Source organism: Melozone crissalis, unplaced genomic scaffold, assembly GCF_028551555.1.
Source record: "Melozone crissalis strain CALT ecotype California unplaced genomic scaffold, PUWL_Pcris_2 ptg000026l_1, whole genome shotgun sequence".
Lineage (NCBI taxonomy): Eukaryota > Metazoa > Chordata > Aves > Passeriformes > Passerellidae > Melozone > Melozone crissalis.
Window position 1 is genome coordinate 2,554,367 of NW_026535804.1, and position 25,225 is coordinate 2,579,591.

Consider the following 25,225-nt stretch of genomic DNA (forward strand, 5'->3'; position numbering starts at 1 on the left):
ATTGTCAATTCCACCCAGCTTACCATTGGATGGTTTTTTGACCAAAGGCAACTCTTTTACTGGCACACCAACCAGACAGGTTGAAAAAGGTTTTTCTGGTTCCAAGTTAGGCAAACATATAGTATCTGAGCTGGCTGCCTTGGCTAAGGTCACCCAAACATTTGTTTTTGGTTATTCCACAGGCAAATCTGCACAACAAAAAACAATTAAAATCCACCAATACGAACATACAACTTGCATTTGCTCCATCTTTTTCTTGAGCTAAGTTTTGGCAGAATCCTTACAGATATATCAATTTTAACATTTTGTTCTCCACAAAAACAATAACCTAAGCTTTTGCCAAAAATCAGCTCTGTTAAACAAACATTTAACATACAATTGACATACTCATAAATAACATTTGAGGAAAGTGAAGGGAGACAACCATCCGATTGATGAGCATCGATCTTCAATTTATTGATCCAGCTAACACACTTTTACAGTAGTCTTAATTAAGCGCATACATATTGCAAAACCTGAGCTCATCATTGGCCACAGATTACATGCCAACCCCTCCTTTGCTGCCAACACCTGTGATTTCTTGTTGAGGCCAATACTTGTTTTGCTCATCCTGTTGTTGACTTGTTATTGACCATTCTCAAGGCCTCCACGTTTTCCACCATGTTTTTCTCATCACTTACTCAAGGACATGGTGTTTATTGTTGTTAATGAAAAAAGCCTGAGAACTTGCTGCTTACAGCTGCCTTTTACTTTTTAACCAGCTGTATGTGCTCATGGCCTTTTTCTATAAGCCATGTTTGAACAAAGCTCTCCACAAACATTAACACAAAATCAGAGTTTGCAGGTTCCACTGATGCACAAAGAACGTCAGGCACAAGGAACGTCAAGCGTGACTTAGGATCCCTCTGTTCAGCTCACGTCTGCGTACTTGCTTCTTCGATTCTGGGCTCGTCAACAGGTTCTGAGGTGCAATATGGTTTGACGTTTTTGGCAGGGACTTACTTAATTCCAGCACCTGTGGAAATAGAAGCATACCCTTTGCCCCACGTTATTAATCAAAAAGGACTTTCAATCTGTCTAGATTCAGGGTTTCTAATTAGAACAGGAGGATTTTCTTTCAGTTTTGCCTGTGTGTTATTTGAAAAGTGCTTAAAGATTGGTGGATCAGGTTCTGCACCCAAACTGTTTGGAAAATTAAAAACATACAAAGCCTTGTTCAGCCTCATCTGTGGTGTGACCACAATTCCCCCTCTCTGTTGATCTAAAATGCATTTTAATGTTTGATGTGCTTTTTCAATAATTGCTTGGCTTATGGGAGAGTGAGGAATACTAAAGATGTGACGAACACTTCATTTGTTTAGAAATGTAGGTAATTTATGAGATATATATGCGGGACTATTGTCAGTTTTTACTTTTTGGGGTAGAATTAATGAAGCAAAAGCTTGCAGGAAATGATGACAGGCATGATTGCTTGTTTCACCTGTGTGAAGAGAAGCAAAAATTGCACTAGAGAACGTGTTTACTGGGACATGAATATTTTTGAATTTAATAAAGGAAGGGTATTTAGTGATGTCTGCTACAACTGCAGACTTTGCAAACTTTGTGTGTTGACAGCTCTTGGAGAAACAGGAGGTTGCACAAGCTGACAGTCAGGGCAAGTACTGATGATACCTTTAGCTTGAGATTTTAGAGATTTGAAACGTTCGCACAAGTGCTTGTGTGTTTTGGTGGAAAAAAGCATGGCTCAATTTTGCTTGTTCAAAAATGTTTGGCAAAGTGTTTGAAATAACCATTTTCAGTTTGTCTGCTTTCGCGTTTCTTTCTACTAAAAATCTAGGAAGTGAAGAATGAGCTCTGATGTGAGAAACAAAATATGGATTAGTTCTATATTGCAAAGTTGTAAAAAGACCTGAAAGGTAATGATATAAAATTTCATTACTAACGTCTTTTATAATTGACTTTTTTTACATGACTTGTGAGGGTTCCTCAGGGTGAGAGAGATAGACTAGAATCTTGGCTTCATGATCAGAAGGCTGGATTTATTAAATTATGATATATAATACATTAAGACTATACTAATAGGAATAGAGAGACAAGTTCAGAAGCTGCTCAGCTAAGAATAGCATAGGAATAGAATCTAAAACAAAGTTCTGTGTCCAGGAAGAAAGCAAAGACAAACTCTCCCGTGAGTGGTCAGTAAATCCAAACACTCACAGAAGACCAATCGCAGATGCACCTGTTGCATTCCACAGCAGCAGATAATTATTGTTTACATTCTCTTTCTGGGGCCTCAGCTTCCCAGAAGAGGAAAACTCCTAAAGAAAGGATTTTCCACAAAAGATGTCTGTGACAGACTTTTCTAATCTCTTAACTACAATAGCAACATAAGCAGAATTTGTGATTAAATTAAAAGGTTGAGGGAAAAGCTGAAAAGTTTGAACTACAGCAGCAAGCTTAACAATTTAAGGAGACTTTTCTACTATTTGAATGTTGGTCTTTTAAGCATTAGTTTTTTGATTCAACTAAGTTACGACTGATTTCTGACTTTTGCTAGAGCTATCAGTGAAGAGGATCACTGCATTTAAAGGTTCTTCACTTAATTTAGGTTTTTCTCTGAAACTCAATTTTGCTTGCAATAGTTTGTGAGCTGGGTAGTGAACAGAACAAATTTCTGGGAGACTTAAGAATGCATATTGTAAATCGTCAGAATTTTGCATTGCTCAATTAAGGTAATCTTTTTTCAATGGTGAATAGATAACTGAAAATTCTTGGCTTGCTAAAGTTAACAATTTGGTTCTGGCTTTAATTATAATGTGTGCAACTATTTCTAAAACTGTGAAAATAGTCTTTGGAAACCTGTAGGGAGGAAAAATTTACTCTATTATCAACAAAGGATCTGGCTCAGAAGGGTCTTACTGAAAAATAAGGCTACAAACTTGCATCGTCTCTCTTAAAGCTGCAAAAAAGAAAGGGCTTTTCGGAACACAGCGATGAGCTTGTCTTCTTTGAAGAGTTAATGTCGCAGCTTTGGATCTTTGTCGTAGAAATGTCAAGTCCAGCATTTGGATTTCAGTTTTAACAGTAGCACAGGTTCGCTTTATCTCTGTCTGTGTTGAAGCTGCGATGAACAAATCATCCATGTAGTGTAGAATTTTGGATCTTGGAAACTTCTGTGAACTGAAGACAAAACTTGTACCACTAGATATTAGCAAATCATATACATCATGACAACCATATCTTATGACAGGTAGAAAGTTGTTTTGGTTGGAATGCCTACACATGACAATCTTTTTTTCACATGACTAGGTTTACAACAAGCAAAGCAATGAGGCTTTTTATCAGAGTCTAACCACACAGTGCTAACAGAATTTTTCTAATTTTTTTTTTGTTTCTCTAAAAGCTTTTCAATTTTATCTATTCGTTGTGTCAAATTATTTTTCAATGTTTTATTTAAAGCATTGACTTGTAAATTTGCAAGATTTTGAGAGTTCATGACTCTGCTGCAAGCTGTCAGCATTTGTGGGACAGTTGGAGGCTGATCAGGCAAAGTTAAAATAATTTTTCTACATCCATCATTGGCATTTACAAAAGCAAGGTTTTGAACAATATAGGAACGGGCTTGTTCATCTGGGCATTGCCTTTCAACTGCTTGAGTTAATTTATCTAAAAACGAACTATAAGGTTCTGCTTCACCTTGTTTAATCAGCAGATAAGAATTTACATTTGTGCTAGCTGGCTGTACTGAAAACAAGGCTTTCTTAGGAGCATCTTTAATGTTTGCTAATACAGGCTGGCGTAAGTCTACTGCTTGATTTTCTGCTCTGTGGTAAGGTGGATCACTTGCTAATTGAACAACATCTAAATCTGTATAATCAGTATCTGCATATTTTTCAACTAACTTATTAAGAAGTTTTTTCTATTGTAATTCTCATAGTAGGTACTGTGAATTGGTTAAAATTAGAGAAGCCACATTTCGACAGTCAGCAGGGACTAAATTATAGGAATAAAAAATACTTTTCAGCCCATTGTTAAAATAGGCAGAAGATAACTCACTTTCTTTCAAAGCTTGACGTAATTCTTTTATGTCATGGTGGGTAAGTCTTCCGTATTGTGGGTTACGATCATTGCGACTATATCTTAGAGGTAATGCAAGGAGTTGTTTCTTTGAGTCTAAATATTTTTCTAATTTTTGATTAATGTGAGACTAATTAGGCAGCTTTAATGGAAAGTCAGAACTGGAGCTGACAGTTTCACTGACAGCAGCTGTTTTGGGAACTCTGCCAGTGTCTAAATTCTTGGCAGGGACGTTGCTGTAGCAACAAAGTTTCTCAGGAACTCTGCCAATATGGACAGAAGAACACGCCCTTGAATTCTTGGCAGAGACATCTAAACAACATGCTCTCTTTGGAGCTCTGCCATGAGGGACAGAGGAGGGCTCAGCTAAACAACACATTCCTTTTGAAGCTCTGCTAGAAGGGGCTGGGCAAAGGGTGTGTTCTTTGGACTGAGGAGGAAAGCTAAGATTCAAACTTCTTTGGGAAAGCAACTTTGAGTTTGTACTTCTGATAATTTCTAAAGAACAATGACATGTTTCACAAAGTCCCTTTGCTTGTGGAGATTCAGCTGGAGAACAGCTAACATCAGACTGAGAATTTAACATCTTATCTTTTCTCTCAACAGCAAAAGAAATAGATTTCTAATTCTTTAAAATCTCAGCTTGTTTCTCCTCAGAAACCCTTCAAAAATCTCTTGCTCTTTCCTCAAACTTCTGTCTGGGCAGAGTCCCCTTAGTTTGGCTCAATTCTTGGCTGCTGCTTGCTGCATTTATCTTCTCTTCTGCCCTGTCCTGTGGATGAGCTCTATTCACTGCTATTTCATCTTGTACTTCAAAAGGCTGGCGAACAACAGAAAAACCTGGCAGAGGCTTATTTGAACAATTTACCAAAAAAGAACTCTTTGAATCACAAAGTACTTTACCTGCTTAAACCGAATCTGAGGGGTTGCTTTCTTGAAAAGGGAAAACAGTCACAGGAGTGACCCTTACAGCTCTTTGACTTGACAAAACAGACTCTAAACTAGTTTCTGCTGTCTTTGCATTTACAATTTTAGAACACATAATTCTTTTATCACAAAACGTCTGCAAATTCACATCTCTTCTTTCTGCGCTGCTGGCACTCGCCCTGAAACAAACTTCATGAACTCTTACGTTCTCGGAACACAACGAATATTCTGAACGCTTTTCTCGACATGGAAAGAGTTCATCATTTTTTGGAGGGATGCTAGAGAGATTATTTTCTGCACCATTTTGCCATCAGCAATTTATATACAGCCACAACCAGGGACGGGACACTCGAATCGGTGCCGTGAGCTGTTTATTTCAAACATCAGTTTCAGTACATTGTTATGACAATGGAGACAAGAGACATGAACAACTCACTGATTCAAATGGAATGCCAAGGAAACGTAATGTTACAGCATAGCATAAAGCCATCTCAGTCCAAGTTTCAGCCAATCACACATAGAGCAAAAACATATTGACAATAATTCTATCCAATCATATGAAGCACACGTAACTGCAGTTAACACAATAGAGACTTATTCTCTAACACAATGCCTCGTTTATGAGAGACAAAGCACAGAGACTCATTCATATTAACCTTCTAAAGATATACATTAAATAAACTTGTTGCAACCTAAAAGGGCAAATCACAGAGGCTTATTGTTCTATTTCTCACGTCTGCGCTACAGCTTAGAAAACTTTCTGCTGCATTAGCAATGTTCACAAATCTGCTGTTTGAAGCTTGCCTTTTTTACCATTTTCTCAAAACCCTCTAATTTTATAGATCCTAACCTCCATTGTCTTCTGTTTTCCTTTATAAACTTTTTAAATTTTCACAGGAGAGTGAACGTGTTTTTCACACAGGGAATACCAACAGACTGGGGAGATTTCAAGTAGGAGGGGACACAGAGACACACCAGAAAGCCCCCCTAAATCGTCCCTTTGCCCTCCCTGCACTGGCCTAATTAACCCCTAAAATGCCTCCAAAGTGTCCCAAGTCTTGTCCATGGATGGGGGGGGGGGGGGGGGGGGGTGAGTGGGGGCATCAGGACACACCCATGTCTCAGCAGATGCATGCCCAGACAGGTTGAGGAGCGAGGCTGAGAATGCTCCTAAATTTCCCCCGGCCCGATGACATAGCAGGGATTATTGCATCTTGTCAGGCCACATTTGTCAGAAAAAATGGGTTCAGGCTGAGCATTGAGCTTGCAGAGCGTCTCTAGGCACTACCCCCAGGCTCTTTGTAGCTTTGCCAGCCTGTTCCTACCTGCTCCATTTCACCACACAATGCAACTGCCTTTGAATGTGCAGTTCAGACTCTGGTCTCCTGGATTAATTAATTAATTAATTAATTAATTTTTTAATTCAGGTTTAGAGCTTGACTAAACTTGAAAAGTTGCCTAAGCTTGAAAATTTTAGGGTTCCTTGCCTAAAACTATGAGGGCTGTCATGACCATCATGGACCTGGTGAGATCACCAGTTCTCAGATTCACTCTTGGGTGGCAGAACATGCATTGAATTTTCTTGGCTCCTTATGGATCTGTCAGCAACTTAAATTATCATATTAAACAAAAGGCAGATGCCATTTAGCCCACGAGCTGCTGGGAGCCAGCAGAAGAGATGCTTGCTCTCATTTCCTCCACTCAGTTTCTCCAATCTCCAGCTGTCTATTTCCCAGACAGAATGAAAGTGCTGATTTTACTCCTGATCCTGTGGAAGGGCATTCTAAACTGTTTTTACATGAAGTAAATGGACAATCCTATGATCAGAACCAGGGAGACCCTGCATGCAGCCAGGAGGAGGAGACGCACAAATGGGTTTGTGGAGTGTGTGCATCTGAGGGCTTGGCACAGCAGCCCCACCAGAGTACAAAGCTCCAGCAGACACTGGGGCACAGGGTATCCCAATGCCATCAGGCTACAGAGGGACAGAACATGTCTGTATTTCTGGAGTGATGTGGGATCCCAGCAACTGGAATCAGCCTGACTGGGAATGAGTGGCTCAAAATATCCCACTGTTACATTCCCAGATGCTCTGTAGATTCTTGGCAAAGGCCACCTAAGGAGAATGTGTGAAAAAGGAGGTTTAGTCTCCTGTAAAAATTTAAAAGTTTAATAAAGGATAATAGGAGACAAAGATAATAAAGCAAAGATTTACCACTGTGTGCTTGGCATTTTGCCAAGACCACACCTGCTATTTCTGTCTTTATGTAAAGATGCCCTTTACATACCTTTCCTATTGCATCAGCTTATTGCATATTCATAAAGAATTATGAATATTTAAAATTTTCTCCAAACTAGTTTACATGTTGCAAGAACTGCTTACCATGGCTCCTTCTTGGATCTGCCTTTTTAGAGCATGCATATTTTTTGGCCGTAGTTTTGGTCTGTTCTTGTTACCACCTCCACTTTGGACTTTGGTCCATATTTTCTACAGATGGTGGGTGCTGATAATTGGCAGTAGCAGGGGTCTCCATCACATGTTCATTGAATGTTATCCCAACCAAGCAGGCATTTTAACACAAGGATCTCACTAACATTTCACTACTATGTCTAAGTTTAGTTAACAACAGAAATAACAAAAAACTCCTATATCTTTATAGCAAAGTTACTTTAATATTATACATGTAGCATCCATTAATATTTGTGAAAAGCCAATATTATAATATGTATTCATAACAAAGGGATTTCAGTTTTCCATAGCAGCTTCTGACAGGACTTGTCCTCCAACCCTTGCATCAGCTTTGTTGCCACTCTTTAAATAACTTCATATTCTTCTTAAATAGGGGGCCTAGAGTTGCACATGAGGTGAGGCTGCAGCCATGCCCCTTCCAAGGGAGGCTCCTATCTTCCTTAACAGACACCTGTCTTTCAAACCAAGACAGTTTTCTAGAACTCTAGGAGCCCTGGCAATCAAGCAGTTCTTCACTTATGGTACCACTTGTCTCACAGCCGGGCTGCTTGTCCAGAAGGTTGATGTTAGGGTCACTATCAAAAGCCTCACTATAACCCAGGAAACCTTCAGAAAACATCTTTCTGTCATGAGACAGGTGGCTCATAGTAGGATATCAAGTTACTTAGAGAGGATTTTACTATATCAAATAATTTCTAGGGCAATGAGAAATACTTCTGGCACAGACTTTGAAGGAAGAAACAGCTGTGAGAAGTGACACTAAGGGGCAAGCTGAGTGGGAATCCAAGAGTACTTCAGATGTCATCCTCTAGAAAAACAGAATTGCTCCCATTTCAAGTTAATTTCTCTAAAGGGTGACCGTGAAGTCCCAGGAAAACCCCACCTTCATTCCCTAGGTAACCTGTCAACAAAATCATCAGTCTTACAGAAGAATGATCCTTGATCTTCAAACAGAGTCACACCCCAAGTTAATCCCTGGCTGTTTAAGTCTTAATTTCAGTTTAAATCTTCAAATTTACTTCCTTAAGGAGCTGATCAAAGTTCACCTTTCATCTATAGATTGGAGACGTGGCAATCATTCTTACCTGACAACAGGTAAAATCCAGCTCTAATTCTAAAACGGCATATTTTGTGGTGTTGAGCTGGATCTCTGCTTATCTTAAAACTTTCATTGACATTGAAGCTCCATTTGCACCTAATTGCCTATGTCACCAACACAGAGCTCTCATATAACAGATAAGATTTGACCTTCAGGCAGCAAAGTGAGTTTTAGGCAAAGAGATACCACATTTAAACTTCAGGATCTGATTCTTCTGTTCATTTTCCTTCCCTTCTGCCACTGGAAATTTCTCTGGCAAGAAGAAAAATACCTGTCCGATATCAGTGCTCATCTTTGCTGACTAAGGCAGGTAAGCAGATCTCTGTTATTTCTTTCACTCCTGAGCAAGTGGTGAATATGGTGCTGCTGTTGGGGTGGAAAGGAACTGGTCTTTTCCTTTCATCCCAGTTGTGCACACAAGCTCTTCCCATCCCCCAGGTCTCCTCAGGTGCAGGTGGCAAGAACTGAGGGCATCAACAGCGCAGCTGTTCTCAAAAGGGCTCAGAGAGGAACTAAAAGTTATAGGGAATGGTCATTTGGGGGGAAAGTTGAGATCTGGACTGGCCTTCTGAGTCTGATGTTTGTTTCCCAAGGACTGTTGTGCTACTGTCCGGGAGAGGCAGCAGAGCAGGAGAGAATTCCCCCTCTGGAAAGGACAGTTGGGCCCAGGGTACCCCCTTAAGGCAGGACCTTGAGGCAAAGTAGGACTAATTATAATGCTGGAACTTCCTTCTCAGTAAGTGAGGCTGGTTCCAAGTATGACCACTCAGAACTCTTTCCTGTTGGAAGTTGAAACAGTGTGAAACTGCCTTGATTTTATAGTAACTCAGGATGATGATAACTCCCAGAGCACCCACAGGTGAGTTGCTCATACAGAAACATTATTAAGCTTAAAATTTCCCAATTAGTACCTTGATTGATTGATTGATTGATTGAGCTTACGAATTTGTAAGCAGCAAACCTCAGGTCATCATGGCATTGTCTAATTAATTAATCTCATAATTCCACAGTGTTCAGGGATCTTTAGGGATCTGACAGGTGTTACAGAGTCAAACTCACTCCATTTTCCGCCATTCTGCTGTAGCACTGATTCTTGCTGTTAGTTGCTCTCTGTCGCCGTGTGTCTGTTTAGCAGGGCTAAACAGGAAGCTTAGAGGGATGGAGAAATTCTTCCTTTGTGTGTTTCTTGTTGTGTTGAGCTTTTTACACCTATGTTCCCATGGCAGGGCTGCTTGAGAGGGCTTAAAACTAGGTTTAAAGGGGTAGGGGGATGAAACCAGGCTCTCCAGAAAGAAGCCCAAGGGTGGTAAGGCAGAGTAAGTGCAGGTACACTAGTGCATGCAGCATGGATAACAAACAAGAGGAGCTGGAAGCCACTGTACAGGAGGAAAGCTATGATGTAGTCTCCATCATGGAAACGTGATGAGATGACTGTCATGACTGCAATAGATGGCTACAAGCTCTTCAAAAGAGACAGGCGGTGAAGAGGTGGAGGGGTGGCTCTATGTATTAGGGAGGCTCTTGACACCATGGATATTAAGATTAATTAATTAATGATAAGGTCGAGTGCTTATGGGCAAGAATCAGGAGGAAGGCCAACAGCCTGGTGGGAGTCTGTTACAGATCACCCAGCCAGGATGAAGAGGGGGATGTATTATTCTACAAGCAACTGGAGGGTGTTTTAGGATCACCAGTGCTTGGTTCTTGTGGGACATTTAACCTGCAAGATTTCTGCTGGAACAGAGAAGAGAACACAGCAGAGAAGTGGCAGTCCAGGAGGTTCTTAGAGTGTCTGGAGGAGAACTTCTTGTCACAGCTGGTGAGTGAGCCTACCAGGGGAGGGACTACACTTGACCTGCTGTGTCTGGGGTACAGTGATCATGAAATAATAGAATTCTCAATATTCTGTGAAACAATGAGGGGCATCAACAAAGCTTCCACTCTGGACTTCCTGAGAGTGGACTTCAGCCTATTGAAGGACTGATTTGGAGAGCACCTTGGGAAAAAGATGAACATACTTGAAAAGAGAAATCTTGAAGGCACAGGAGCAACCTGTCCCTATGTGCTGAAAGATGAGCTAGTGTAGAAGATATCTGGCTTGAATGGACAGGGAGATTTTAAAGGAATTGAGGAAAAAAAAAGGCTTATTTTCTTTAAAAAGAGGGGCAGGTAACTCAGGAAGTGATTAAGGATGTTGTTAGGTCATGCAGAAAGAAAATTAGAGAGGCTAAAGATCAATTAGAACTTAATCTGGCCATTTCTGTAAAGAACAATAAAAAGCATATCTAAAAATTTACTAGCAAAAGGAGGAGCAAGGAAAATCTCCATTCTTTATTGGACTTGGCGGGGGATATAGTTACCAAAGAAGATGAAAAGGCTGAGGTATTTAAAACCTTCTTTGGCTCAATTTTCAAAAATAAGACATATTGTCCTCAGGACAACTGGCTTCCTGAGCTAGTAGATGGGGATGGGGAGCAGAATAGCCCCTCTGTAATCTAGGAGGAAGCAGTTAGAGAAGCAGTTAGAGACCTGCTGAGCCACTTAGATGCTCACAAGGGACCAGATGGGATTCATCCTAAGGTGATGAGGGACCTGGCAGAAGAGCTCACAAAATCACTCTCCATCATTTATCAGTTTTGGCTCAGCAGGTTGGCCCCAGAGGACTGGAGGTGCCAATATGATGGCCATCCACAAGAAGGGCTGGATGGAGTGATTTGTGGAAAGAAAAAAACTCCACAATTTTGGAAAAGTTGTAAAGCCGGTATGTTTACTACAGCACTGGGCACATGTGGGGATCACTCCCCTTAAAAGACATGCATACCTCTGGGAACTCCAGATCCTTTTTTTATTTCCCTTATTAATCCATATGCATGGAATTTCACAATAGGTTGATATTGACACATATTAATTTTACTGATTTCACATTATATTTGTAGCTAGTTACACTTGCAGCTAGTTACCCTTGCAGTTAGTTTTTTATCTGAAAATACAGAAAGAACTCCTGAGTCATCCTGCCCTGTCTCCTGCAGCCTCTCCATCTGTTTTAAAGCCCAAGGAGCCCCTCTCTTATCTCTGTCTTTTGGCTGAAGCAGCTTCTTTGAGCATAGATTTTTTTGCAAGAGCAGGCAGTCAGAACAAAAGGCTATGTTTGCAAATTACAGACTTAATTCAAGACTTAATTTACCTAAATCCAAAATGGATTTCTACTCTGGAAAATTTCTACTCTGTCTCAAGAGGATGTCAGAGTGGGAAACTCTGGGCCTATCAGCCTGACCTCGGTGGCAGGCAGGTTATAGAACAGTGCCATCACCCTGAGTGCCATCATATGGTATCTATAGGGTGGCTAGGGGATCAGACCCAGCCAGCATGGGTTTAGGAGGGGCAGGTCCTGCCTGACCAACCTGATCTCCTTTTATTAAGAGGTGGCCTGCCTGGTGGATGTGGGGAAAGTTGTGGGTGTATCTACCTGGACTTCAGCAAAGCCTTTAACATCATCTCCCATAGCATTCTCCTGGAAAAGCTGCAGCCCACAGCTTGGACAGATGCATCTTTGCTGGGTTAAGGACTGGGTCATGGTGGACCCAGAAAGTGATGGGGATGGTGCTGTATCCACCACACTGTGGTCTCCCCCAGTGATCAATGTTGGTCCCAGTCCTATTCAATATCTTTATTGATGATCTAGATGGGGGATTGAGTCTACCATTAGCAAATTTATGGATGACACCAAGCTGTGTAGGAGCATTGATCTGCTGGAGGGTAGGAGGGCTCAGCAGAGGGACATGGACAGGCTGGATAGATGGGCCAAATCAAACTATATGAGGTTCAATAAGACCAAGTGCCATGTCCTGCACTTCTGCCACAACAACCCCCTGCAGCACCACAGACTGGGGACAGTGTGGCTGGACAGCAGCCAGGCAGAAAGGGACCTGGTGGTACTGGTTGACAGCCGATTGAACATGAACCAGCAGTGTGCCCACGTGGCTATAAAGGTCAATGGCATCATGACCTGGATCAGGAACAGTGTGGCCAGCAGGACTAGGGAAGTGATTCTTCCCCTGTACTTAGCACAGGTGACGCCACACCTTGAGTTCAGTGTCTAGTTCTGGGAGCGGCCACCTCACTCCAAGACCTTTGGCTTCATTAATGATATGGGACTTGATGGTGATTTAACACCAGATGGCCGCTAAGTACCACACAGTTGCTCACTCACTCCCTGGTGCCCTACAGCCCCTTGGAAAACTAAAACTTGTTGGCTGAGATAAGAAGAGCTTGAAACAAAACAAAACAAGCAATGGCAATTAAAAAAAAATATTGTTGAAAAGAAGAGAGGGAAAAGAGAAAGAGATAAATAGAGAGAAAGAGAGAGAGGAGCAAAACCCAAGTGATGCCCAAGGTAATTGCTTGCCAACCACTGACTGATGCACAGCCTGTACTTGAGCATCAATCAGCCCACTTCCAGCCAGCTTCCCACAGTTTACATAAAGGTCAGGATTTTTTATGGTCTGGAATATTCCTCTGGCCAGTTTGGGTCAGTTGTCCTGTCTGTACTTCCTCCTCACTTCTCATGCATCTGCTTGGTGGCAGAGCAAAAGATGTTGAAAAATCCTTGACCTGGGGTGAGCACAATGGAGCAATAATCTTATCAACGTTGTTCTCAATACCAAATCCAAAACACAGCCCTAGACCAGCTACTTGGGAAAAAAGCACCTCTATCCCAGCTGAATCAAGAACAGAGAAGTCACTATGCTCATTTACCTCCATGTACCATAAATAGAGCTCAGAACAACCAGTGAAGAGCCTGTGCTATGGAGATCAGAGTGGACATGAATCCTCATCTTAGTGGTCAATAATTAATTTGAAGAAATATTTCTGGAAGTCCCTGTCTTTCCTTAGGAAGTGAAAAGGGGGAATTTGTGACTAAAACCATGTGAATTGAACATTTGCCCTGTCACTGCTCTTGATCCATCACCATGCCTGTTCTAACAGCATCCAATTTAGTCTCATGAGGTGTTGCTCTGAGGCCTGTAGGTCATCTTCTCTGGGAAATATCCACACACTACAGTGTAGGGTGAATGACTCCTGCTTGGAAGTCATCAGGATGTCTCACCTTCTCTACTGCTCATTAAACACGGAATGTTGAACGTGAATAAACTAATAAAGATATCACACCAAATGTGCTGCTGTGGGGGCTGAGGTCAGGCACATCCTGGAAATGCGAAAATGCACTGAGAGAGCTAGAGCCAGAGAAGGAAAGGATCTTTAGTGTAGTGCAGCAAAGTCAACCCTGGTGCAACTCCCTAAATGATTTCAGGTTTATTCTGGAGCTGATGCACTGTCACTCTTCAGCCTAATTGTTTCCAGAGGGTGATAACTTTGGGATAGCAAGTGCCATGGATTCCCCTTCCTCCAAGGGTGGGCATGGGATGGCATAAACTGTTTCTTCCTACTTTTCCTCCCATTTCAGTGTATGGACAGAGACACTCTTGCAACCCAACCTTCCAGAAAGGCTGTACATATTTTCAGGAAGAAATCTTGAAGGTGTAGGAGCAACCTGTCCCTATTGCTGACAGATGAGATGGTGGGGGAGGAGACAGGCCTGTCTAAATGGGGAGATTTTGCAAGAAGTCAAAATAAAAAAGATAGTGTATGACCTTAAGAAAAAGGGGCAGGGATCTCAGAAAGAACACAAGGATGTCATTAGCTCATATACAAAGAAAAATAGAAAGGCATAAGCTCAGTCAGAACTCAATGTGGCCATTGCTTTTAAAAGATGATAAAAAGTGGTTTTATAATTATATCAACAACACAAGGAAGACCAAAAAAACCCTCTATTCTTTATTGGATGTGGGGGAAAGAGTATCACCAACAATGAAGAAAAGGATGAGGTTCCTAACGCCTTCCTTGCTTCATTCTTTAACAGTAAGATCTCTTATCCTCAGCACAAACCTGAGCTGGTACATAGGAACATGGAGCAGAATGGACCCTCTGTAACTCAGGGGGAAATAGTGACCTATTGAGCCACTTAGACTCCCACAAATCTATGTGATCAGATGGAATTCATCTGGGGCTGATGAGGAAGCTGGTGGAAGAGCTTACCAAGGTGCTCTGTATCATTTATCATCACTTCTGGCTCGTAGGGGAAGTCCCAGATGAGTGTAGCTGCCAATGTGATGCCCATCTTCAAGAAAGGCTGAAAAGAGGCTCTGGGAAACTCCAGGCTTGTCAGCCTGACCTCAGTGCCTGACAAGATTATGGAACAGATAATCTTAAGAGTGACCACAAAGCACATACAAGACAACCAGGGAATCAGGCCCAGCCAGCTTGGGCTTAGAAGGACAGGTCCTTCTTGGCCAACCTGACCCCCTTTTATGACCAAGTGACCCATCTGGTGCATGGGAAAAGGCTGTGAATTTGTCTATCTGGACTTCATTAAAGCCTTCAACCCAGTCTTCCACAGCATTTCCTGGAGAAGCTGCAGCCTACAGCTTAGATAGGTGCATCTTCACTGGGTTAAGAGCTGATTGGAGGCTGGGCCCAGAGGATGGTGGGAATAATGCTGCATGCAGCAGATGTCTGGTCGTCAGTGGTTTCCCCTAGGGAGCAGTTGTGTTTAAAATCTTAATTGATGAGGAGATTGAATGGACATTCAGTAAATTTGTAGATGACACCAAGACGGGTGGGAACATAGATCTCCTGGAGGGTGGAAAGGCTCTTTAGAGGGAGTTAGGCTGGATCAGTGGGTCCAGACCAACAGCACGAGGTTCAACAAGACCATGAGTTTTGTCATACAGTTTGGCCACCACAACTTCCTGCAGCACTACAGGCTAGGAGCAGAGTGGAAAGTGGCCAAGCAGATAAGGATCTAGGGGTACTGGTCAACAGTGTCTGAACATGGCCCAGCACATGGCCAGGTAGGCAAGAAGACCTCTGTTGTCATGCTTTGTATATGGAATAGTGTGGCAGCAAGACTAGGGTAGAGATTGTCCCACTGTACTTGGCTGTAGTGAGTCCACAGCTTGAGTGCTGTGTCAAGTTCTAGGCCCATCAAAGACATCAAGGTGCTGGAGCAAGTCCAGAGAGAAGGGAAGTGAATCTGGTGAGGGGTCTGGAGCACATGTCCGATGAGGAGTGGCTGAAGGAATTGTGGTTGTTTAACCTGGTGTAGTGGGTTGACTTTGGCTGGATGCTACCAAGGTACCCATCAAAGCTTGCTCCATCACTGACCCTCTCAGATGAACAGGGAAAGAAAATATAGTGGAAGATTCATGAGTTATGGACCAGGAGATATCACTCACCAAATACTGTCAAGAACAAAACAGACTCAGGGATATTAATAGAATTTGTTACTAAAAAAAGCAGGGAAGGGCAATGAGAAGTAAAATTAATCTTAAAAACACCTTCTCCCCACCCTTCCCTCCTTCCCAGCTCTACCTCTTCCTCACAGTGGCACAGGGAGATGGGGAATGGAAGCAATGGTCAATTCATCACACCTTGTTTGTGACCCTGCTCAGGGAGAGGAGTCAGAATCCTTCCTCTGCTCCAGTGTGGGGTCCCTCCCAGGGCAGACACTTTTCCACAGACTTCTTCAGTGTGTGTCTTTCCCATAGGGAACAGTTCTCCATGAACTGTTGTAATGTGGGCCACACATTCATGTTCTTCAGTTACAGTCCATGCCAGTGTGTGTTGCTCACAGGATCACCAGCCATACCAGGAAACCTGCTCAAGCCTAGGCTCTTCTCTCCATGGGTCTGCAGGTCCCTGCCAGTACTCTGCTCCAGCACGGGCTTCCCATGGGGTCACAGCCTCTCTTGGGCATCCACCTGCTCCAGAGTGCAGCTCCTCCAAAGGCTGCAGGTAGATCTCTGCACTGTGTACCCTCCATGGGCTGCAGGGGCACAGCTGCCTCACCATGGGCTTCCCGACAGACTCTCAGGGGAATCTCTACTTTGGTACCTGGAGCACTCCTGCTCATCTTTTTGCACTGACCTGGCTATCTGCAGAGCTGTTCTTCTCACATGTTCTCACCTCACTATTCTCTGGTCTCAGTTACATCTGCACAATAACTTTCTTTTTAAATATGTTATCACAGAGGCATCATCACAATCCATGTGTAGCTCAGCATTAGCCAGCAGGGAGTCTGTCCTGGAGCCGGCTGGCATAGGTTTTGTTGGACACAGGGAAGCTTCTCACAGAAGGCACCCTTCTGGAATCCCCCTGCTACCAAAACCTGCCCATGTAAACTCAACAGAGTGAGAGAAGGGGTGACCATATAACTCTCTATACCTGAAAGGAAATTGTAGCAAGCTGGGAGTTGACCTCTTCTCCCAGAAAACTAGTAAAATGCCAAGAGGAAATTCAAGCCTTAAGTTGTGCTGAGGAGGTTTAGGTTGGATGTCAGGAACAATTTCTTCACTGAAGGGTGGTCAGGCATTGGAACAGGCTACCCAGGGAGGTAGTAGAGTCAACATCCTCAAAATGCTTAAGAAAAGACTGAATGTGGTGCTAAGTGCCTGGTCTAGTGGTCTTTAATCAAAGATTGGACTCTGTGATCTCAGAGGCCTTTTCCAACCTAAAGATTCTGTGATTCCAAACCAAAACTGGTGTTTTAAGGTGTCCATTAAATTTCACAGCAGGAAGTAGGGACTGGATTGAATTTTCTCTTGCATTCCCTGTCACAGCTTCCTGAGAGCATGCTAGACTGAAATTCCCAGAAGCTGCAAGTATAATTGAGATCTCTGGAAAGGCACAAGTTTTCTTGATTTCTGATCTCAGCTTTTTGAGATTTGGCACCTTCAGGAGTCACAGCTAGTGACAAGTGCCAGGAGAAAGATCTGAAGGGGTTGGGACAGGATTTCCCTTCTTTTCTCACTTCCCTTCTGTGACTGTTCCAGGTCAGCTGCAGGATCATCCCACCCCTTGGACTGCAGGGATGGAGCAGAAGAGATGGGTCCTGTTGGCTCTGGCACTTCTTCTGGCTATCCCTTTCTCAGGTAATGCTTCCATGAGCTGTTCTGTTCCTTTCATTCTGTTCCTTTCTGTTCCTTCCTGAGGGATTCCAGCCTGCAGATGATCAAAAGTCGTGGAGCTGAGGGTCATGGTCTCCTGAGCAGCCCTGATTCGAACTCCACAAGAGCCAGAGCTGTCCTGCCCCTCTGTTTTGGGGAATCCAGCTGTTTGAAGTCAGAGGTGAAGCCAGGGAAGACCTAAGCCAAGACAGCTGTGCCCTGTGCAGCTCTGCCCCAGCGCTAGGAGCATTTCCCTGTCTGCATTGGCAGTTGGCATTGTCACAGCCACCTTGCTGCTGGTGACACAGGGCTGAGAAAGGGCAAGGCCAGCTGGGGAGGTGCATGAAATGGCTCTGGATATGCTTTTATGCATTTATTTTTTTTTCTTTTCCCCAAAATAATCCCATCCTGTACAACTTGTATCATCCTGTTTTCTCCCTCTAATCTATTACTTTCAGTTGTTCCCCACTGTGACTCCTAGACCTGTTTCCTTCACACCAGTACATTTTCTGATGGATTTCAGCCTGATGCTCACTCACAGACAATTTTGAGCTCACCTCTCCTGAAAATGTAGTTGGAATAGGATACAATGTAGTTGGTCAGGATGCAATCATTCCTTGCACCATCTCTTCCACATAGCCACTGGACAATCCCGAAGTGCAGTGGAGAAAAATCACAGATGGGCACAGAGAGGACATCTACACACGTAGGTAGTTTGGGGGTGAACAGATGCAGAAATAGCATGGATGGATATCCGTGCCAACAGATGGATTAGACACTGGGAATGTGTCCCTGACACTGAGGAATGTCCAGCCAGCAGATGAAGAAATGTACAGTTTCACTGTGATATCCAGGGATTGGATTGTTGATATGGCCACCAAGCTCAGCATTGCAGTTGGAGACTTTCTGGGCTGGGCAGGGAAGGGGGGAAACTCTTACAGAAGGAAAAGAGCTCTCCAAAATATTACTGTCCCCCAGCTGATGCCCCCCTCATATGACCCAACACATCACCTCCCCACTCCCAGCATAGGCCAGCTGTCAAGATGTTCTGCAACTTCCATGCCTAGCCTGAGCCCTGTTCTGACCACATGGGGCTGGAAAATTGCAATAATCCCTGCTGGGGAGGTGTGAGGCTACCTGACAGACATCCAAGTGCTCAGCATCCGTGGCTGTGGGACTGATGGGAATGAGGCCCTCTGTCTTGTGACTTCTCAGCTGGGGTAAGGGCTAAGGAGATGTTCTGTGCTGCCGGTTCCCCCCAGCTGGACAGTCACCACCATTTGTGTGCAGGTATTGATAATGTCAGATGGAGCTGGTGAACCTTGATTCACTAATGAGAAAGAGCATAGAATGATGGAACCAGGGAATCTTAGAATCACGCAAAAGCATGAGTTGGAAGGGACCTTAAAGAATTTCTCATTTGAATTTCCCAGCCATGGGCAGGAGCAAATGCTGTCCAACCTGGCCTTGAATACTTCCAGGGATGGGACATCCACAGCTGCTCGGTGCAAGCTGTGCCAGTGCCTCACTCTTAGTCAAGAATTTCTTCCTAAGATCGAATCTAAAACCCCTCATCCAAAGGGGATTAGAGATGCTTTTGGGAGAGGAGAGAGAAAAAGCTTCAAGACAGCGCCCATTTCCTAGTATTACACAGGACAAATTCATATAAAATCCAGCTTTGACCAGGAGTGTGACTCTGAATTGTGTGTGGTGCATCCCACCTCCTCACACTGGTGAAGCTTTGGCACAGTTCCTGTCAGTGACCATCTGTGCCCATCTGTAGTTCTGGCATGGAATGGGGAGGTGCCTGGGCTCTACTGTGCTGTGTCCTGCTTTACCAATCCTCAAAATTGGATGGGGGTCCTACAGAGTCATTCCAAAAGAAGAATACAAAGCACACACCTTCTCCCTGCCTGCTCCATGAAATAATGGGGAGCTGAGAAGTGAATCCATCCCACACCATAGCTCTCTCAAAGCCAAAGGAATTTTGGCATTTATGGCCGATGAAGTGCAGGATGACAGAAAGACTAATGTAAAGGTTTTGTGAAAAACTGACAAACTGGCAGGAAACTCTGGGTTAAGAAAGAGCTGTGAATCAAAGGAAGAGCTGCTTTCAAGGAAACAAACTCCTCTCACTAAGAAACTCCCTTGTCTTTAAGGTATTGGTGAAGTGTTCATTGAAATTCAGGGCCCCCAAGGGCGAGGGCTAGAGCTTGGCTGCAGATCACACAGATGGTTTCCAGAACCTGTTGTCCAGTGGGTTACTGAGGATGGGCAGGGGCTCTCTGCAGACACTGAAAGTAACCAGGACAGTGATAAGTTCTTCAGTGTCTGTAGTTGAGTCACAGTTACAGAAGAGTAAGTGGGAAAAGTCACCTGTCAAATCCTGAACCCACTGGTGCAGAGGGAGAAGAAAACTACTGTGCACATCTCAGGTGAGTTCTGTTGTCCCCAGAAGTCTTTGCTGGAGGCTCACTGTCTCAGGAGCCCTGTGAGGCCCATTGCAGTGCCAGGGAAGCTGACAGCTATCTAGTTCAGCCAGACCCATCCCAGAGCACCACAAGGCACTGCAGGCAGGACAGGTTGCAGCGTGAGATGAGCAGGATCCCTCTTGCCCCTACGGATGTGCACATCCTGAGGGAAGGCAGGCTCTGACCACCTGTGTAGGATTGTGACTATTTCTCCATTTACCTTCACAAAATCTCTTGGGGTGGACTTTTTTCCCCAAAGGAATTTTGGAATTTTTTTCCCCAAAGGTTCTGTTTTTCCAGGTGCATCTCAGTGGGTGCCTGCCTCCTGGATACAGCTCCCTTTATTCCTTCTCACCCTGGCGGCTGGTGCTGTTCTAGTATTTCAAGGTAAGGCCTCTTGGTTCACAGGACCTCATGTTCTTAGACGTGAGGCTGCAGGATGTAATTTCTCAGCCTCTTGTAAGACTACTCTCTGACAAATAGGATGAAATACCATGTAGAGTCTACTTCTGGCTCACAGATGCATTAGCTTCCACGCAGCTCAAATTCTGAGTTCTCCTGCAGGTAGAATTTTGCTGTCTGTCATCCAGAGGCAGAAGGGAGATGCCACCGCATGCATGAGAGCTTGGGTGGACCATGGCATCTACAGGCAAGAGAAGGAAGGAGGATGGGATTGAGGTACTTTTTCTGGGGTGAATTAGAACGTCCCTTCCTCTACCTCCATTGGTCTCATTCTTCCCAATGGTTCCAGTGGAGCTCATTCATCAGATCTGGATCTTTTTTCCTAGAAGTGTCAGTGGTGCCTCCCACCTTGGTAAGGGCCTGTTCAGAGATCTCTGCCTCTGCAGACATGGCTGGGGAGAAGTCTTGTTTCCCCAGTCCAGTGCCAGGTGTTCCAGCTCTGTGGTGTCTGAGGGCACGGCTATTCCCCTTTCTGGGAGGCTTTTGGGGACTTGGTTTTCCTTCCTGGCTGGGAGCTGGAGCAGGGCCCTGCAAAGCCTTGGGAACCTGTGGCAGAGTGTCATGACCAAGGGCCCACACCAGCACCTCATTGCTCATGGCAAGGCAGGACTGACCGCTCCCCAAAAGCTGTACTGACCTCACACCAGTTGCCTCTCTCAAGCTCGGTGCCTTCAGCCTCATCTCCATTTCTGTCTGTATTGTGGTTTAGGAATGGAACTCCCCAATTCACTGCTCCCATTGAGACTCCCTAATGACACACCATACTTTCAGTCCCCTATTCCTCTCTCTTCCTGCTGCTACAGGATGGAGTTGAGAACTGGAGGCACAAAAGATGAAGATCATGGTTTTAGACAAGAATAATTTACTGGAATCAGCAATGAGATAAGAAAAAAAACAATAACAAGAACAATATTAATAAAGGAAGTGTAAAAAAGAGAGAGTCATTCATATGCAAAATCCACATCAAGGACCCCATGACAATAAACAAATACAGGATGACTTCCTTCCCTGCCCTTTCTTTTTGACCAGAAGGCATCCCTTTTCCCCAGAAGAGACAGTGTCCCTTTCCACTTCCCACCAACCCCATGCCAATGATGTGAGTTTGTAACAAATCACATTAGGGTCCTGGTCATGCCCCTTTCCCAGCCATTGCAAAAATTAACCCTGTCCTGGCCTGAACCAGGACATTTTCCACCACTTAATTTATACCATCTACTCATTTAAACGTCCTACACCCTCCAACATATATACATAAACATTCACATATATATGTGAGGTATGTTTGTATACATAAGTATACAAACATAGGTATCATCTCCATACTCAACAGCCATCCCACCAAGATGTCTGCTGAGTTCATTTTATCCATGACTGTAGGTTCTATCTGTCCTAGATGTCTTCCAGAGCAGGAGGGTTGGTGTCTTGTCAGTTGTTTTGCTGCATCAGGACCAGCTACCTGGTATATCTGGAATGGTCCATATTCATTGCCTATGGTAGTTATGAAAAACAACAGAAGCAGAGAGGGCTCTAGGCAGACTTTAGAGACCCTTTATTACACCCTGGATACTTAAATCCAGGGGTTAAACTCAAAGTTCCTTGATTCTAGATAGCACAATGGAGAAATAAATCCCCACCAGATATTCTCAAGAGCTGAAAATCACACAAAAGTTTACTGCCAAAATATAGAAGATTAAGCAAGCTTTGGCAAAAGGATTAAATACAACATGAAATTCAACATGAAACCACTTATAGTGACATTACTTAGTATTAGTTTGATAGCAACTTAATTTACTTAGCCCATTTAACCTAGAAACTTTTAAGTCCTTAACATGTGAAGTCACCCACAAAGTTTCATGAAAAGAGAATTAGGAGAAGACAGAGACAAAGACAGAAAAGATATAGAAAAACCACAGGCATAGCTACCAACTCCTAGGGTTATGACGTTGGTAAGACCAGAACCCCAAAAAAGCCACCAAGGGCAGACAGTTTGGTACTGGATGGTCATCCCTTTTAATCCCTTGGCACTTTGTGGGCCCACCTCCTAGACGGGATTTCTGGAACTTCAGCCAATCAGAGGCTGAGCAGGAAATTCCCCCTGCTGTTTGACTGATTGACAGCTCAGTCAATCTGAGGGGTCTGGGGGCAGGGCGCTGTCTTACCTGAAAGAAAGGCCTGACCTGCCTCCAAACACACACACACACACGCACACACACATGGACACACACATTCACATACACAGACGCACACAAATAGATACACAAACACAGACACAGAAATGCAGAGACACAGACACACAGACACAAACTTAGATACACACAAACAGATACACACAGACACACACACAGAAAGACACACACAAACAGATACAGACAGACACAAAGACACACAGACACATACAGACAGAGAGATACACACATGGACACAGAGACACACACAGACACACAGACACATGCACAGACACAGACACAGACACACACACGGACACAGAGACAACCAGACACACAAACACAGACAGACACATACAGACATGAACAGACACAGACAGACACATAGACACACACAGACAGACACACACAGGGACACAGACATACAGACAGAGAGATGGCACAAATGCACAGAGACATACAGACACAGACAAACAGGCATGCACACACAGAGACAGACGCAGAGATGCAAAGACACACATACACACATACAGACACACAGAAAAGCATTGACTTGAGACACTAAACTTACCCAGTCTCTGACATCTTTCCAGTAGCTTACAAGAAGGCTGGAGAGGGACTTCTTACAAGGGCACAGATTACTAGGACAAGGTAGAATTGATTTTAAGCTGTAGGAGGGTAGATTTAAATCAGATAATAGGAAGAAAATCTTCCCTGTGAGGGTGGTGAGGCCCTGGCACAGATTGCTGTAGGAGCTAAGGATATCTCATCCCTGGAAGGGTTCAAGGCTGGGTTGGATAGGGCTTAGAGCAATGTGGTCTAGTGGAAGGCTGGAAAGAGATGATGGTGGATTGGAAAGAGAGGTCTATAAGGTGTCTTAAAACCCAAACCATTGTCTGGTGAGTTGACTTTGCAATTCTGCATTTCTATGAGACTCATTCTCTTGTTGGACTATCAACAGATGACCAAGGGGAGGTCCTATGTGACACAAAGAGAAGCCTTTCCATCAGCATTCTCTGATGGATTAGTGCCAGCACATACCCACAGTTCTTGGAAAAAAACCTCTGCCAAGCAAGAAGAAGGTGCATGAGGGTCTAGCGCAGTGCAATCATACATCTCGCCCCTCTGGAAATTCCCACTTACACAGTCCTCCAACAAGTCCTTTGTTATATTTCCCATCCCCATGCAGATGTTCGGGACTCCAAGTTCCCAAGATGCAGAGCTGCCCCAAAAGTGGGCTTTTCCCAGCACTGACCAGGACATCCTGGACTCTTCCGGATCCCATCCTCCCTGGGATCTAAGGCCATCTTTTCTCCCATTCCCATTCTTTCCAGCTGGGATGCTGGCAGAGGAATGTTCTTTGCTCACTTGGCAAGCAGCATAGCCTGGGTTCTTCCCTGTGGCCAGACCATTGGGGTGTGAGGAGGCAATGGGGGTCCTTTCAATATTCCTCACCAGCAGCACAGCAGCTTCAAGCTCATGTTTAGAAGGGCTCACAGTGATGCTGAGACCCCTTTCAACAGGTAAAAACTGTAGTGGAAAAAAGTTTCCATGTAACAAGGAAGAATGCAGGTCCAGAAGAGAGGCCAAGGCTCCTTCCCAAAGCAAACTCTTGGTGGAAGAGGATTTGAAAGCCAAGGAAGAGATCAGTAAGGGTGCCTACAGGTCCATCAGAATGTGAAGTCCCCATCTTTGTTTTTCAGGGCTGAGTTATTTTCCAAGGCCTCTGAATTAGAAAGGATTGTCTGAAGAAAGAAAAGTCTGGAGAGTATAAATTAGAAATAGGCAGGACATGAGGAAACTGAATTGAATTTCTTGTGCCCTCCCTGCATAAAGAAAGAAAAAGGAAAAAATAAAACTAGATAAGCAGGGCCATTCCTCATCAGGCCTTTATCTTTTTGGAAGCAAACAATGCTCCACAATCAAAATGACTTGTGAGTTAGTCCTTGGAGTGTGTGCCTTGTGCAGAATTTCCTTGGGAGCAGCTCTTATGTTCCATGCCAGTGGAACATCTTTGATTGCTGATATGGCAACTGGAGGTCATCAAGGTCCCTTTTCTCTCCCCTGTCCTTGAAGGTGGTGAAAGAGCAGCGTCTCCTTGGTCTTTTCTAGGAGGAAAGGCCTATGTCACTAGTGGAAAAAGTCCTCGCCTCAGGGGAGGAAAAATCATTATCTCTGTGACACCAGTCTTTTTTCACAGGAAGGAGAGTGGAGTCCCTGGAAACTGTTTGGCTGAAGAACCACCAGCACCTCTACCAAAAAATTCAGACTCTGCAGGAAGCTTTCCAGAATGAGCAGGAGTCCACACGGTGTGATATTCAGCTCCTCAAAACAGACCTGGAGAATATATTAGGTGAGCAGGGCCATTCCCCCAGCAGGCTGCCTTTTCCCTGGAGGCAAAAGCTGCTCTACAGGCAAACTGTCCTGGGTGATTGTCCACGGCAGCTTCTCAAAGCAGATGGAGAAGTACAATCCCTATGTGGGGAACAGCTTTTTTTATCAAGAATACTCAAAGGGAAAACCTGAAGAGACTCTCTGACAGTGAATTTAAA

General features: G+C 43.9%; 1 pseudogene; it reads left to right on the plus strand.

Moving 5' to 3' along the window:
* LOC128938388 (E3 ubiquitin-protein ligase TRIM58-like) overlaps nt 1-25,225 on the plus strand; it is a 43,734-nt pseudogene that overhangs the window by 13,006 nt on the left and 5,503 nt on the right.